This window comes from Monodon monoceros, unplaced genomic scaffold (genome assembly GCF_005190385.1).
Source record: "Monodon monoceros isolate NGI ecotype Baffin Bay Population unplaced genomic scaffold, NGI_Narwhal_1 Super_Scaffold_11, whole genome shotgun sequence".
NCBI classification, from domain to species: Eukaryota; Metazoa; Chordata; class Mammalia; order Artiodactyla; family Monodontidae; genus Monodon; species Monodon monoceros.
In genome coordinates this window covers 33,234,213-33,252,978 of record NW_021703767.1, presented here as the reverse complement: position 1 = coordinate 33,252,978, position 18,766 = coordinate 33,234,213, and positions in this window count along the sequence as shown.

The following is an 18,766-nucleotide window of genomic DNA, read 5'->3' as shown; positions in this document are numbered from 1 at the left end:
ACTAAAAACATTTATGTCCTGCTATGATAGTTAAATTGTAATTTCAGAGGGGTCTAATAAAGATTATATGAATTTAAGAAAACAGGGATTTACAGGGGTAACAGAAACCCATTATTTCCTCCTAAGTTACGGGAGAAAGACCACTGGACAATATCATATCCCCTTAGCAACCTAATTATAAATGCCATCAAAAGCCTGGCAAAAGCTTTGGGGGAAATATCCCAGTGTAAGTGGGTCAGTCTTTATTTTCTCGCAAACATGAGAAATTGAGATAAAATTTTCCCACAATTTTTGTTCTCAGTCACTCTTGGCATATACAGGTGCCCCATAATTTTGTTTTGTATTGATTATTATTCTTTGCTTTGTACCTTTTGCATACTTTTCATTTTCTGTAATAAAACATTTCTATATCAACCCACACCCTTCACCATATCCTTAAAGAAAAGTTAGTGATAGAATTGAAAAAGTAATGAAATCATCAAAAGGGATAAGAATCTCTTGTCTGTATTGTGTTCAGTGTTTTCTCCTATTTGAGAATGTATGTATTTTGAATGGCAAGAATCTCTTCTAATTAGTAACATCTATTTGAAGATAAGACTTATTTTACATAAACTTGCTTTCTAAGGGAAAATTTAAAAAGCACCAGCTAAGAATAAAGGTAAAAACATCTACCAAAACACTATTCAAAAATAAGCAATGGGCATTCATTAACAAGTAATAGAATTTCTCTTCTGTGCAAAACTGAAATTTGGCCTCTTGAGAAATAATGGATGGTGGCAGCTCTTTTATAAAAATAAATGCAAAAATACCATGATTTCAATGAGTCACTAATACAGAATCCTTGATAAATTATGATTTATGGGTTAAAGATAAACTAGTTGACAGAGGACATTGAATATGTGTGTTTATGCCTTATTTTTGGATAATTAATTACCAAAGGCAAAAACGAATTCCCTATATTCCCTATGCAGAGAAAAGAAAGTCACAATACCTCTGCATTTGGGCTTGAACTAAAATATGTGAAATCAAAATTAGTATAATCCAGAAATAAAGAAAAAAGATTTGCCTTACTTAAAAAACTTATATGTATAAAGTACACTTCTAGAAATAGTGTTCAGTGACCAAGTATCGTGGTAATTAAACACAGGCACCCTAGATACAGATAGTCTAGGTTTCATACCTTATACCAGGTTATAATTCTACCACTTCCACTGGCTAATGTATGTCTTTGAATCAACTACTTCATCTCCTATTTCCTCCATTTCTTCATCTGTACAATGTAGATGATAAGAATAGAATCTATAGTGTTATTGTCATTTTCAGATGAGTTACTATGCCAAGTGTTTATAACTGCCTGGACTGTGGTAAATATATATTATTTGTTGATTTTTAAAGATTATTGGATACTTATTATTTCTGAATAACATGATTAGGAATTTTGCATGAGATGAAGCCAAGATTCTTTGATTACAACAAACAGATGCATTGGTAATATTCACTGTTCTAAGTTCAATGTATTTCACTGTTTGGGTCATGCTTGAAGACGAAATAAGTGGTTACAAGATTTGTGATAGGGCTTCCCTGGTGGCGCAGTGGTTGAGAGTCCGCCTGCCGATGCAGAGCACGCGGGTTCGCGCCCCGGTCCGGGAGGATCCCACTTGCCGCGAAGCGGCTAGGCCCGTGAGCCATGGCCGCTGAGCTTGCGCGTCCGGAGCCTTTGTTCCGCAACGGGAGAGACCACAACAGTGAGAGGCCCGCGTACTGCATAAAAAAAAAAAAAAAAAAAGATTTGTAATATAATATGAATTACACTAACTGGCTACCAGCTCTTCTTTTAATAATTACATTAGCAAAAGTACTTTCCATGATCATAAACTCTAGCATGATTACTATTGATTACTATTTTACAAAGCTAACATATGATGAACTGCTTTGGAGAAACTGTGTAAGTGTGCTGTGAACTGACAGTATGTCAGAAGAATGCTGATAACGTTAATTCCACAAATTTGCAAAGTCCTAACAGCCACAAAATATTATTGCTGCTTTTGCACATCCGAAGGCTCCTTCTGAATCCTACAACCTCTGCAACATATTTTGTTTGACAAGGACATTGCAAACAATATTGCAAGAGTGTGACCTATACTTTGAAAAACTGAAAGACAAAATACAGAGCAAAATATTTCACATTTCAGGACACATTGAATATTTTAAAACATGAGAGTAACTTTCTGTTTGCATGTTAATAGATACCAGATACCACACACATATTCTTGGCAGCCTTCTGTGCATCACTTATAAATCTCAGTATTAAATAAAAGATCACCTATATGAGAAGGAACAAGAAACACAGGAGCAATTCGGCATGGTGTTAGGCTGAAAATGTGAAAGCTGATAGCTACATTTCTAAGGAACTTCAAAAAGAAACATGCTAGCTATGAAGAAAGACAGTTGGAAGATTGAAGGCCCTATCATTCAGTGTGGATTGATTTTTGAAGTGCATGTATTTAATACGTGTTTGCCCCTTGCTTATGTAACAAGTTCTTATTGAGCAATGATCCCATTTGGTTTATATTTACACTCTACTCAGACCCTTTCTGTAATGTTCAGAAGACATTATATTCACAATGAGCTTTTGCCAAACCTAGAAAATTCTTTAACGTTGACAACTGTTGCTTACATTCTCTTCAGACCCCTGAACGCAATACACTCCAGAACTGTTTGTGCATTGATAGCCTGTGCAAGCTGACACAGGAAATTTCTCCTATGGATCTTTCTCTGACATTTCCAGTTTGAGTCTTTACAGCTCAACATGAAGGTCAATGTCACAGGCATAAAACAAAAGTACAGTTCAATACAGGCAATTCTATGACAGGTTAACTTGATATGGTTTAAATATGCTGTTTCCTCAGGATTTGATTAAATGTGGGATGTAGGCTTCCTAGAGAACAGAATGGATGGGTTTCCTTTGGGCGTTTCTCAATAAATATTCAGATAAGCTTGGGGTAATTTGTCAAAGGGTTATACTTTTCTGACAAGCACTTGGTGTATCAACATCCTGTGTTGTCAATTAAGGACAGAGTCAGATTGTATAAATTCCAGAAGCTGGGGTTGATACCTTCTTAAAAACATGGACTAGGCCATTCAGAATAACTTAATATAAGGGCATCTTACGTTTTCCTTAAGAGACAATTCTAAGTCTGCTCTAACACAGGAGTGAGCACATGAATATGGCCGAGGGTTATTTCTACATGTTTCACTTATTTATGAGTTAATTAATTAAAATACTTAATTATGCAACATATATAATTATATAAATATGTATGTTTATATATTTTTTAAATTTTATTTATTTATTTATTTTATTGAAGTATACTTGATTTACAATATCATGTTAGTTTCACTTCAGGTTGTATGTTTGCATTAACTGATTATTATTATATAGTTGGCACTATAAGCAATAGCCTTCCTAATTCTACCTCAATGAAAGTTTAAAGCAGCTTTTACAAATTTCTCACCATGGCTATTAAAAAAAAAACACTAGACATTGCCCATAAAAATCTAACAGTAAGCAGGGTAATATTCTAGTAAAGAGACTTCTAGGTAAATAAATGAATTGACTTAACTCTAGATATTTTCATTCTATTAATCATCTATCAAAGGTAATTTGTTTAATCTTAGCATGGTTCACCTTAGTTATTCTTTCTGAAATCAGTTACATCATAAGTCTTGTTGGGAACTGTTGACATTAGGAAACTTCATACCTTTCTATTAGGGAACTAATTATTCTGAGTGATTCAGATAGCCACCTAAATCCTAAATTACTTAATCCAATATTTTGAACTTATTTTCTCATTTCTTTCATTTGTAGCTGTTAAAAACAACAGTAAGATTTAACTTAGCTATACTAAACAAACAATAACCAATAGGGAAGAGAATTAAAGAGCATATTGTGAGAGCCATGGGTATTTCCTCTAAATGTGATTCACTTTATTATTTAATTCTCCATTTTCATCTTCAATGATACTGTAAGATTTTTATTATCACATGGATGTTTCATGTAACTACATAATTATATGCACTTATACTAATTATGTATCATAATTAGAACAGGTAATTACTATGTTAACATATTTAATTACAAAGTTGAACACTTAAGGCATGCAAATGTATTTTGCACTCTTTAGAGTAATATATGCTGCACAATAAATAATTTTTCTTAAGCTCTTATCAAGTCAGACTCTTGAAATCAATAAAAAAGTAAAAATAATTTCGAATTTTAATAAGCCTAACTTGGAATCAAACTTAGAAAGAACTAAAGGGATAAAGAGTATTAATTGAAATTTAACTTGAAATTTCCAATTTATAAAGAAATATTTGATAGGCAATATGTAAAACTTGTAAGTTTTAAATTATTTCAGTGTAGTTATGGTATTTTAGATTTTTGATATTGAAATGAAAGCTTTGGTATGTGTGCTTTCTAAGTCAAGATAGACCATAGCCAAATATTCATATCTAGATTTGGTTTTTTTTGTGTTAAAATAAACTGATTGAATAAAGAGCTATTGGAAAACTTTATGAATAAAAGAGTCAATTATATATATTTTCTCATGTTTGTATGCCTACATCCTCTGTAAATGTATTAACTCCAGATGCAGCCTAATTGGGCTTTTTTGTGTGTGTGTTCTTGATAAACTCCTTAAACATGTACCTAATCCAGAGTAAATGCTCTGTAAAGGTGGGAATTAGCAAAGTGTATTGCATACCCATTATTTCCACCCACTGGGCATATAATTTTTTTTCTGATATTCCTAAAATTTGGTTTCTGTTCAAGTATTCTACTAAAAATTTATATTAATAATTATAAATGCTTCTTAACAAATTCAGTGAAAATTTCTCAATCCTCATATTAAACAATCTTTTCAGTTTCTCAAAGTATTTTTCCTTTGAACTTCCTGAGTTCTCCTTCTATAAGATCTTTCTACTTGGATGAGAAAATTATAGATAATTTGAGATGCAGTATGCATGGACATTGAAGACTAACTAAAAGACAATTAGCAGAATGATTACAACATTTAACAGCTCTGCCTGTGGTTGAGCTTTTAAATGCTAGTTTATATCTTGTAAATGTATAAATTATGTAAAATGTGGACAGCAATATTACCTACTAATAAGATTATTGTCTGGATTAACTGAAATACTCCTGAAATGTAGAGGTTTCAATAAATAGAATATATGAGAAGGTAATACTAACATGTATTGAACACATTTTATATCAGGCACCTTTCTAGAAAGTAAATTAATTTTTAAAACAATCTTATGGGGACAGATGTAATTGTTACCCCTGTTTTACAATGACAAAAGTTAAAAGAGAGTGACTTTTTAGTGCTAAGAGATTAATGGCACAATGTATTATCCATGCAAATAAAGCTTAAAATAACACAGGTTAACAGAAAAACAAAACAAAAAAACCCATCAATTACATGAAATGGACTTTTTAAAAGAATTTTGCTAATAGTGCATAGTCCCAGAGTTGGGAAGATTTTTGTGTGTGGAATGATTTTTTACAATACTTCCAATGCAGTGTGATCCACACAACTGGCCTTTGTGATTATATGTAAGTCTGGCTGTAATTACTACTGTAGACCAGGAAATGATAGCTGTTTAAGTTAAAATAAAATATCTTGAAATTCAAATAAAAACAGTACACTAGAGCAGCATAGAAATACAAAGCATTTGTGAAAAAATAGTGTTTTTAATGATTGTACCTTACATATGTTCTTTGCAGTTTCCTGGTGCAAATTGCCACCTGTAGTCTCACTTCAATGGGAAAATCTTTACTGTGTTATTACCTTTTGATTTTCCCTGCAGGCATTCCATGACCCCAAAGGACAATCACCTATTCTATTTCAGGAATTATATGCTGTAAAATATATCTATTTATTTACAGTTTCATATTTTACAAGTTAAAGCATCCCACATGAAAGATAAAGAGACAAGAACTTACATGGCTGGAATATTGTGCTTTAAGCACAACGTTGATAGAATGTTCTTACATGACACGTGGTTAAGGGCTCCAAAAATGATCAATTTTTTTTGTTTTGTTTGTTTGTTTATTTGTTTGTTCTGTTATTGTTGTGGTTGTTGTTTTCCCTCAATGGGTTGTTTCCTACCTTTCACTTGCTTTGTGGAAGTAAATTAAGAATATAATTTTCTCAGAAACAAATGTGTGGAGTCCAAATAATAAGTAACTAGCAAAGGAAAAAAAATAGGTGAATTTATTTTATGTAAGATTCTTTTAGATTACTGTACTAGTAATAGTAATCACTAGGAAATGAAAGGACAATCATAATAAATTCACATTTGATACTCTTACTTCAGTCCAATCTAGAATTAAGACTTTATAGAAACTATATTTCTAAAGGAAAATTTTTCTAAATTTCTTCAGAATTCAGACTTGGGGAGGACAATAAAATGATAGAAACATGAATCTTCCTTCTCATAGCCATAAAGGAATTAAACATAGACATCTCTTCTCCAATGTTTCTATTCCATTCTGCATTAGAGCTACTCAGATACTGCTTTTACCACCACCTTCTTAAAACATATACTGTCAAATTTCCCAATGACTTTATGGAGATAAATCCAATGATAATCATAACATACTCTAGTCAGCAGCATGTGACACAGATGGCCCCCACCCTCATTCTTGGTTATGGCCATACTTCTTTGATTTTCCTTTGGTTATTCTCAATTTTCTTTGCTTTATTCAAACTGTCCCCTAAAATTTAATGTTGCAGTCCTGGTACTCAATAATATCAGAATACACATTCTTTTGAAGTGTACACAGAACAGTTGTCAAAAGTAATAATTTACTGATTCTTAAAGCTGGTCACAATGAATTTCAAAATACTGAAATGAAATGGAGAATTTCTCTGTTCACAGTGAAATCAAATTAAAAATTAAGCACAAAAAAGATTAGTAGATAATCCACATGTTTCTAAATTAAGCAATTTCCTTCTAAAAAAACCAAGGATCATGTTTTATGTTAAAACATTTGATAAATTTTTATACATTTGATAACTTTGAACAACTTAAAAATACAAATAGCATACTCATGTTTTTATTAAAATGTTGCAAGTAACGTGATGCATCAAGAAAAACTCATATGTTACACTGGAATGTCTCCAATATGTATTCTTTATTTTTTTTATTTTTAAATTTATTTATAATGGGCTTCCCTGGTGGCGCAGTGGTTGAGAGTCTGCCTGCAGATGCAGGGGACACGGGTTCGTGCCCTGGTCTGGGAAGATCCCACATGCCGCAGAGTGGCTGGGCCCGTGAGCCATGGCCGCTGAGCCTGCGTGTCCGGAGCCTGTGCTTCACAACGGGAGAGGCCACAACAGTGAGAGGCCTTCGTATCGCAAACAAACAAACAAAAAAATTTATTTATACTTATTTATTTATTTTTGGCTGGGATGAGTCTTCGTTGCTGTGCATGGGCTTTCTCTAGTTGCAGAAAGCGAGGGCTACTCTTTGTTTCAGTGTACGAGCTCCTCATCACGGTGGCTTCTCTTGTTGCAGTTTACGGGCTTCAGTAGTTGTGGTGCGCCGGCTCTTGAGTGCAGGCTCAGTAGCTGTGGTGCACGGGCTTAGCTGCTCCACAGCATGTGGGATCTTCCCAGACCAGGGCTCAAACCCGTGTCCCCTGCGTTGACAGGTGGATTCTTAACCACTGCGCCACCAGGGAAGTCCAAATATCTCCAAAATATGTTCTTACAAATCAATAAAAAGGCCAATAGCCCAATAGAAAAATGCTGAAAATAGTGATTATAAAACTCACAATAGAATCATAAAAATAGCTAATGATCACATACATGAAAATATATAAAAAATGAGATCACTTTTCTTTACTTATCTGATTGTAAAAAGTTTAAAATATTGACAACCTTGCATTGAAGGCAATAGTGTGACTGTGATTTGATGAACAATATTTGGATAATGATTTGTCAATATATCTCAAAATCTACATACTGCATTTTCTTTTATCTAAAAATTTGTTCTACGAGTGTATTATGAATAGATAAAAAATGTAAAGGCAAATCAACTAATGAAACTTTCTTGTAATGATGAGCCATTATACATAAACTAAAAGTTCATAAACAGAGGACTGACTAGATAACTTTGGGATAAATACCCTGCATTCATTAATTAAATATTAAAAACAACTGATGACATCAGACAAGGAAAAATTGTAATGTGTGACCTTAAAATATTTTATAAAGTAAGGTAATGATTACTAATACACAGAATCTTTGTGATGATTAAGTGATATAACAACCAACATTTAGCACCTATTGTATGCTGCTTACATTGCTATATGTCTAGAACATAGTGTTCAGTAAATGATAACACTTTGTATAAGAGAAACAAATATTTATAGATGAAATAGACATCATGCAAAAGTTTTTTGCCACAAAAAATCTATAAAGCAGCACACATTTTGTTCCATTTTTGTTAATTATCTGATTATAAATGTGTATAACATAGAGTGATATCTGAAAGGTTTCCTCAAAAGTGCTGACAATGTTTAGAACTGGATAGTAGACTAGTGTAAAGCAATTATACTCCAATAAAGATGTTAAAAAAAAAACTGGATAGTAGGTCTTGAAATTATTTTTACTTTATTGCTTGTATGTTTCAGTATTTGACAATTTTAAGATAAGCAAATTGTTTTAAAACTGAAAAATAAATAATGAAGTAATTTTAATTTTGGAAAACTAGTAATGCATGGCATCAACAATTTACTTGTGAGGAAATTAGGAGTTTAGGAAATCTTGTTGTTATATTCACACACTTATTTGGAAAAAATGGGTGAAAAGTAAGGATAAGAATTACATGATTAAAGTTTCAATAAAATGTAGTTTATATCTAAAGTTACTGTCTGCTTTTAAAAGTGTGATCTGGCAATACTTAGATTAGAATTAGTTCTAACAATACAATTTTAAATGCTGGTCAAATTTCAGTTTATATTTTTATGGAACTACATTAACTTAAGTTTTTGAGTGCATAAAATTTGTCTGATATACTTAGCTCTTATGGCTTTTAAACTTTATTTTCTCTAAAAATTTTTTTTTGCTGTAATTCAAATACTCTTTATGAATTTTCTAGCTATGAATATGTGATTTTCCTATCTTTTTTCCAGGAGGGCATTTTCCATTGTATTTATCATTCTAAGAGACTGAAATTTTCCTTCCTCTCAGCATGATCCCCATTTTTTTTCCACGATACCATCTGCCTAATAGGCTTTGTTCTTTGAATCTGCCATTGTAAATTCTTCTGTGCATCCCCAGAGACCATGACCCATGTTTTCTCATCATTAATGAAAATCCTTCTCATTTGAAGCAGATTTTAGCAAAAAGTTTTTTTGCATGCTTTTATAAAATTTACATACAAAACAGCTCATTCTCTATCCCTCTGATATTAACATATATTGAGCACACAGGATTTTTTTGCCCCACCCAATTCACACTTGTAGCACTCTATAGGATTAAAAGATTAGTGTGTATTAGCATAAGCTATGAGAAAACAAGGTGTGGTATGCATGGATATTAATCAAATAAAAAGTTGTTAATCTCATGATTGTATCAGTAATATGTAAAAGAAATGCATTATGTCTTCAGGAAAATAATGCTTTAAAACATATAACAACTGAACTAGAGTAGTGACAGTTATTTTAAATAGGAATGGAAGGAAATTGCATTTTGGCACTTAAGTCTAATCTAATGATAATTGGAACTTGCAGAGTCTTAGAACATGTGAAGGATTCCTTTTTGAGTTAAATCAGGACATTTTGCATCCATTAATAATCCTTCATTGAATTTAGGATTGAGACCCTGACTTTTGTAATAACTAGCAAATCTTTCTTAATCCTCAGTTCCCTTTATCTGAAATCCTAATGCATGTGGATTTACTTTATATAACTTTTCAGCCTTTTGTGCCCTGAGGCAGTCTACCATTTGGAGTTCTGATTGAGAAATGATTAAAGGAGGAGTAAAATTTCATGTATAACCCCTTAGACTAGTGTTCTGATCAAAAGCAATGTTGAAAGTACTCTACTATTTTGGGACTTCCCTGATGGTGCAGTGGTTAAGAATCCGCCTGCCAATGCAGGGGACATGGGTTTGAGCCCTAGTCTGGGAAGATCCCACATGCCACGGAGCAACTAAGCCCCTGCGCCACAACTACTGAGCCTGTGCTCTAGAGCCTGCGAGCCACAACTACTGAGCCCGCATGCCACAACTACTGAAGTCCAGATGCCTAGAGCCCGTGCTCCACAACAAGAGAAGCCACTGCAGTGAGAAGCCTGCACACCACAACGAAGAGTAGCCCCTTCTCGCTGCAGCCAAAGAAAGCCTACGCGCAGTAACGAAGACCCAACACAGCCAAAAATAAATAAATAAAATAAATAAATTTATAGAAAGTACTATACAATTTTGATGAAAAGATGCTATCAAGAGAGAGGGATTTTAATTCTGGTTCTGACAGTGATGGTGACCTTAGTTTCTCAGAATCTTAATTGGTTCTTATATAAAGTAAGGGGAGTATACAAGATAATTTTGTAGACCCCTTAGAGCTCTTTAAAAAGTCAATATTTCTATGTTACATAAAATTATACTGTGATATACACTGTACTATTAAAAAAAAGACTTCTAGGTAAGAAGGGAAAGATTTAAAAATCTATGATTTTATTAATTCACTTCTGAAATTATTGGAGCTCTCTGATGATTCTTATAACTGAACTTTTTCAAATTGATCATTGTAAGAGAATGGATATATAATTCTTATTTAGAAAAACACAAGAATGGGGGTTTCATTCCATGGTAAATATGATGATTTCTTATATCCTTACTTAATGGCATGGAAATTTTGAATAATACCAAATGCAATATTCAGTATGTACATAATTTTATCTCTGGTGACCCAGGCTTATTATGATTAAGGCAGGGCACATTCTTTAATAGGGATCAAAGTAAAACCTCAAATCAGCGGTGTGTCAGCCCTTGTCCTCTGGGAAGAAGATGCCAGGACAGAATTAGAAGAGCAAAAAGTATATTGAAGGAAATGTCTATGAATGCTAAAGAGGGCAAGGAGCTGAGATAGGCAGGGAAAGCCTTCAGACCTCTTTGTTTAGCTGAACCTTGAGAAAGGAGAGAGGTCAGAGAGAAGGGAGGGTGGGAGGAAGTTCCCACTTCAGTGCAGCTCTGAGAAAGTCTCAGCCAGGCCATGGCAATGATTTCCCATTCAAGGTGCCCACATTTGACAGAAATGGCCAAAGTCTCTTGCCCCTACACAACTCACTAGTTCACTGCGAGCAGCCAGGAGAATGTGTGGGCTAGGTGGGCCTGAGTACTTACGTGAAACCAGAAGATGCAGCAGGTGAAGCTGTCAGCTAACTCAACCTCTCCTAGCAAGTATTGTCTTGGCAGGAGATCTGAGTGGCACATCTCCATGGCTGCCACAATTAGTGTGACTTACATCTCTACAATTTTACATACTCCAATAATGGCACTCAATGCATATGAAATATTTGACTCTCAGGAAAAAGGATGAAAACACTGAAAGCAACAAAAATATATTATTTCCTTGTAGAAAATCATTCAAAGTATATAATCCTTTGAGAAAGAATTTTGTCCTGGGCAGTTTCCTGTGAAGTAAATATGTATTAATGCTTAGTAAGGCTGAGTGGCTGGCTGCTTTCTTTATGAATTAAAGAAATTGATTTGGAGGTAGAAACTTTATTGAGCATGAACTATGCCAATCTGTTTTAAAGTTTACAAAAATTATTTTATTTAGTCTACACAATAACCCTGTGACATTTCAGTTCTACAAATGAAAAACTGAAATCTTTTGGTAGAAACAATGTGGGCTAGTTGAACAACCAGCCCATTGATGTATACTTGTAGAGAGCCTCCAAGGAAATGTAATGTTTGATTGGATGCCTTGAATTTACTAAAGATTGTCATTATTAGGATAAGGATAAGATGGTATCAAGGATAGGATTAGATGGTATCAAGTCAACCTTGCCATAGAAATTAGGGAGTTTCAACAAATGGTCCTGTAATCAAATATGAGTCTTGGATAGTGACATATATAAATATGCATGGGAAATTAACCTTGCAAGAATTTATTCTAAAATTACTTTTCATGATGTCTGTTAGGCTTATCATCATTCCTGTCTAGCAGAACACAAGTAAATAGGTATTACTGAGAGACTTAACAATGCAGGTGAGGAAAAGATACTGGCAAAAATATCAGGAACAGCATGTGAAGACACATGAAGTAATACGTGAAACTGACTAAAGAGATGAAACCAACACAAGAGACAGAGTGACTGAAAAATACAGAAGAACCACAAGAGGAAGAAAATGAAAATCTAAAATTGAAAACTGATATGGAATCTAAAAAATAGTACAAATGAGCTTATTTACAAAACAGAAACAGACTCACAGATACAGGAAATAAACTTATGGCTACCAAAGGAGAAGGGGTAGAGGGATAAATTGAGAGTATGGGTTTAACAGATGTACACTATCATATATAAAACAGATAAACAAGGTCTTACTGTATAGCCCAGGGAACTATATTTAATAAACTATAATGGAAAATAATCGAGAAAAATAATATATATGTATATATGTACATATATATGTATAACCAAATCACTTTGCTGTACACCTGAAACTAACACAATATTGTAAATCAACTATACATCAAAAAAACACTGAAGAAATCATTAAGAAAAATTATAAAATGGTTTCAAAATAAAAAGTTGGCTTACCCAATCACAGATTTGAAATCTACAGAAAAAGACAATGAAGAAAAAAAATCCTAACTCCAAAGAAATGTTTCTTCTTTTCTCAGAAAAATAATGGGAAAAATTATGTCCCACAGTTTGTTATAGCATACTAAATTAACATAAAACAATGCCAAAGTGTGTGCTATGCCACGCATGATAGATTTTACAAATATTTGAGTAGTTAGTTTCAGCAAGGTGCCAAGGGAATGAAAAAGAGCTTGTATTAAAGTTCCTTTTGACTTGTATTACCACAGAGAACACAATAAAAGCTAATTAAAAGATTATGATATTTTTGCTTTTGAGATTTATAGTTTTGTCTCCAAAAAAGATGTATATACCTGGAGTTTTAAATTGCTATATGCCAGACAGCTAAATCATGAATAACACATATTTTCTCCATAAAGATTGGATGTACATTTACTAGTTCTACTGTTTTTCATTTCAAAACTTCAGGGTTATTAATCAAACCTTAATTTACTTGTGATTAAAGTGCATTATCTATTGAGTTAAAACATAAAATACATTGAGATATATTTACTAATAATTTAGCTGTCCATATGCACTACATTAATTTGCACTGAAATGAAACACTTATGACATCTACAGGTGTGACAACATGTGATGTCATAATACAAAAATAATGTAACCATAATTATAAACAAAACTATTCGGATTAACTGGGATAAAGAAGAAAGTTATAGTTGAAAATCAACTTCATAGGGCTTCCCTGGTGGCACAGTGGTTAAGAATCTGCTTGCCGATGCTGGGGACACGGGTTCGAGCCCTGGTCTGGGAAGATCCCACATGCCGCGGAACAACTAAACCCATGTGCTACAACTACTGAGCCTGAGCTCCAGAGTCCGTGAGCCATAACAGCTGAAGCCCGCATGCCTAGAGCCCATGCTCCGCAACAGAGAAGCCACTGCAATGAGAAGCCTGTGCACCACAACGAAGAGTGGCCCCCGCTTGCCGCAACTAGAGAAAAGCCCATGCACAGCAACGAAGACCCAATGCAGCCAAAAATAAATAAATAAAATATTTTTATAAATACTTTATAAATATATATATTTTTTATTTATTTTATAAATAAAATTTTCTTTTTAAAAAAGAAAATTAACCTCATAAAATACCAAAGCAAAATTAATCTAATTAATCAAAATTAATTAATCAATATTAAATTGAAAAGCAATCTTAACAAGTATAGTTAAAATAAATCTAAATAAGATAGTGTTAAATTTAACCTATTTGTGCTCATTATACAGTTACTGATTTTTACAATTATTATTATGCTCCTTTAATAATATAATTCAATTTCTTAAAAAATGTTATTCTCACAATTTTATTTTATCAGCAGATGCATAAATTAATCTGTGTGCCAAAATATTAATATTTGACATTTGCTAAGGATTTAATAGCATATAAGGGCTAAATTTGCTAAGGATTCAATCACAGTAAAAATATTAAAATAAATAACATTAAGTGTTCATTCTCTTCTGATTCAGTTAAAGAACGATTTGCTAAAATGATAGGCTCTTGTATATGTTTTATATAAAAATGTATGTAGGAATAATTAAAATAATCTACATATGTAATTTAACATGTATTTTCACATATGATTTCAGTACTATGATCTCTTATTTACTTTATTGAGTATATTTCCAATCTTCTCTATCGGATTCTCTAGGTACATGGAAGCTAAACATGATGCCTTATAAATATTCATTTCTTAACATCAAATAGAGTTACATGGAAACAATAGAGTGTACTTAGAACAAAGGGCTAGGCCTACCTTGCTCAAATCTCACTAGGCTGCCGTTTCTGGAAAAGCCACTTAAACTATCTGGGTTCTAATTTATTTACTTGCAAAATGAGAAAGAACCTCTAGAAAGTTACATGTAACTGATATGTAGACTACATTTCAGATATACAACAAATACCTATAGAGCATTACATGTAGTAAGTGTATTGTAAATTCTGGTTTTTATTTATGACCGGTTATGTACTCAGTAAGTATTGGCTGACAAAGCAGATGCCATAAGATAGAATATTTTTTAGGATAGAAAATTATACTTCCTACCACTGATTATTTTGAATCATATTATGCTTAAAACTCAATTCAAATCTGAGAAGAAAATATAGGATATATTTTTGTTAAAATGTTACACTTTGTCACAAATTCTGCCTGAGGCGAAGTGAAATTGTTTTAACAATAATAGAACTGAAATTCTGTCTTCCAGTTCTAGATGAAGCATCATTGCTTATGTAACATAAAAAGTATCAAAATAATTTTTTCTCTCACGGTGAAACTAATTTTTATTTTCAGAAAACAATGACCTATTATAAATTAGACAATTTTGAAAAAGTGATTATCACAATTGCTGGAGCTTTTAATTCTCCTTTAATAGATTCCTTAATCTTCTATTTACTTCATCCTCATCAGCAGTCTTATAAAAGCTTAATATATAAAGAATTATACTGTCATCTGTTATTGCTCTGAAGCTTCTTTTTTAGTTTGTCAGCAGTATTTTCTTTATGTTAACTTGAAGATGTAAATTTAAAATATTAGATTTTTTTATCACACTGAAGAGGTACAGACTGAGCACGGGTTAGAATATGAAGATTTTGTCTAATATATTAATTTTGTTCCAGGTTGGCTGAATTATAGAGTTCTAATTTTTGATCCTTATTTTTAATAGCTGTACACTGAATAAGATTTATTTATCATGTAAACTATTCCATTAACCTCAAAATGATTTTCAGAAATCTATTACTTTGCAATATTTCTCCACAATAGTGTTTGAAAGGGAGAAATAAAGATAAAAAAAAAAAGAAAGGAAGATATGTTGTTCAGTTGAACAAGGTTTTCTTTGAATTCATTTGTATGGTAATTTAATGCAATGAGATGTATTTCTAATTTCTTTTATAAAAATAGTACATATATATATATATATTTGTAATAGCAGAAACAATACAGAAGAGTATAATCTGAAAAGTCCACTTCTTTTAATCCCTTCCAAACAATACAACTTCATATAACACTGTGAAAATTTAAAATATGTTAGCTCCAAAAGTTTAAATAAACTTTTATGAAAAGTAAATTGAGACCAGAGGCCATAAATTTCAATATCATGAAACTGAAGAAAATGGGAGACTTTGAGTTAGAGGAAAAGATCCTTTGAGATTACAAAGGATTAAACTTCCTAACATTGAACAACTTCCTGTAAAATGAGAAAAAACAAGGCAAGAGAATATTTATGTATGTTAGATACCTTAAAATACACTAAAATATAAACAGTATCTAGATTTGCTCCAAAGGTCTGTCAGGTGTATCATTTCGACTTAGTCTTACTTTGTCATTATCATGATTAAATCCTGATTTTTTTAAAGGAAACTTTTCTATGAGTTTCTATTTCAATAGGTTTATTCTAATGTGATTCTCAGTCTTAAGAGAATTATGTTTATAGTTCTGGTGAGTCAGGTTGGACTTGAAAATCAAATTTGAATTTCCTCACTAACCTTGCAATATTTACCTTAATGACAAAGCTGTCACAGATCTTGATGTAAATAAAAGTAGTATGACAGTTCTAATTTACTTGAGTTTAAAAAATCTGTGTTTACTTCCTTACATTAATTTGAATGCAAGTCAAAATTAATATTGCATGTGAGAAAATAATTTAGTGTGGAAAGCATAGTCTTTAGGTTTATTCCTCACTGGTGACAATTTCTTGAGTATCCATCCTGAAATGTGATCTTCCTATCTGTACAAGAGAAGATGGATACTTATATATATATAAGCAATCTATTCTCAAATTTGCTTTTGTGTATCAATGTATCTCGGATATTGAATTATCAGTAAAGGCTGAATTGTCAAACAGACTCACACATTAGGCAAGAGAGATCTTGCCTAATGTGACTACCAATAGAGCATCAGTATCTGTGAAGCCCCCAAACTATCAGACTTAGCTTCCTATAAGTCTCCTTTCCACACTGGGAGACATTTGGGTTCGGAAAAGATAATGAGGCACCATCTGCAGTACAAGTCAGTCTATCAGTAATGCTTATTTTCAGGATATATCATGTGTATTCTGCTGAAAGAACTCACTGATAAAAAACTGGGGATAACCTAACACCCTAGAGGTTATCTCTCAGCTGGAAAATGCTACCAGTATACACATAAGAGGAGTGCCTAAGGCATCCTGAAGAAGGGAGTACCTAGCAGACCTACTTTTATTCAGTCTTTCCTAGATATCCTTCCACATCATTATCCAGAAATCTTCCTTATCCTTGGTAAATGCATGGTTGTCTGCTATTAAATGGATGTTCCATTTTCTTTCTTTTTTTTTTTTTTACCAGAGCCTTGTTGATGAACTCTATACTTACCTCAGATTCTATAATAAATAATGCTACAATTGTAACCAAATATTTTTATAGCTACTTCTCACGTGTGGCTCCTTGACTAAAGGTCTAGAAAATTATATATAAGCAAAAGTGTTGGAAAGATATCCTTAGAAGAAAAATTTTAATTCCTAGATGTCTAACTCCTGGGGCAAGAGATACATAACTTGAAAATTTTGATAAATGTCACAAAATGATTTTCAAACAATTTTCACCAGTTTATAATCACCACACCATTGACAGTATATGAGTGCCTGTTTTTTCACACCTGGACAAAAATAACAGTTTTAACCCTTAACATCTTTGATAAATTGATAATTAAAAGTTGTATTTTAAGTGTGTTTTTCATTATTTGTAAACAAATTTGTGTATGTACAATAAGGTTTGTGAGCATAAAATAAGAAAATCCAAAATATCGGGAGCTTAAATCTCATAAAGTTGCATTTTTCTCCTATTAAAAATAAAACAAGAATTGAGAAGTAGGGTACCCAGGGCTGGTGTGGCCCCTCAAAGTCGATTGTGATCAGTCTCACGTCTCTAACCTCATGCACATGTTCCAAACAGCTCCTGGAGCCTTAACCATCACAGGTGTGTTTAAAAAAGGAAGAAAAATCAAGTAGAAAGATGAAAGACATGCTCCTTCTCTTTAAAGGAGACTTCCTAGTTGTGTCTCCCCAGCACTTACATTTACATATTTCTTTGAGACCTCTAGCCAAGTGGCCTCACATAGCTGCAAGAGAGATAATTATACAATACGTTTATTTTAATTTAATTTTATCTGACCTTATTTTTATTACTAAGAAAAATGAGAGAATGGCTATTGGAAGACAACTAGAAGTATCTGAGTCTGAATATCTTTTTTATGGATTTAATAACCATTTGCATATAATTTTTCCCATGTGATTCATATTCATGTTAATGATAAATTGTTTTTTGTTATATTGGTTTTAAGAGCCCTTTCTATATTCAAGTATTAAAACCTTTATCAGGTGTTTGAGTTACAAGTTTATTTTTTCCTAGATTTTAATTTTTCTTTTGATCTAGTTGATGACTCAGTATGCTTTTAGACTCTGTGGTTGAACTTTCTAAGGTGGTCATAATTTGAAAGTCACCAGGGTAAGAGATTTCTTAATTTTTTTTAAATAAAGAAATAGATATAAACACTAACCCATGTACATTAAGCCAAATGGTGTTAAAGAAAAAAAATTATTCTGACACTTGTTGAAATGGTAAGGAGGACTTTATTCAGGACTATTGCAATAACAGAGAGATGGATTCAACCATGACTACAATAAGGACAAGTGGGCATTTAGAGCCAAAGAGCAGGGTGAGGTGCCAGTGGATGGAAAATGATGCTGAGGAGAGATCAAAGGTAAAGAGATGTTGCTAAACTGACTTAGCAGGATTCTTGCTACAACTGGACTAGGTAGGCCAAAGACAAACCCCAAAGATGAAGCCTAGTCAAAAAATGGGCTCAGGGGAGCCTAACTAAAGTTTGGTCAAAGAGAATTCTTA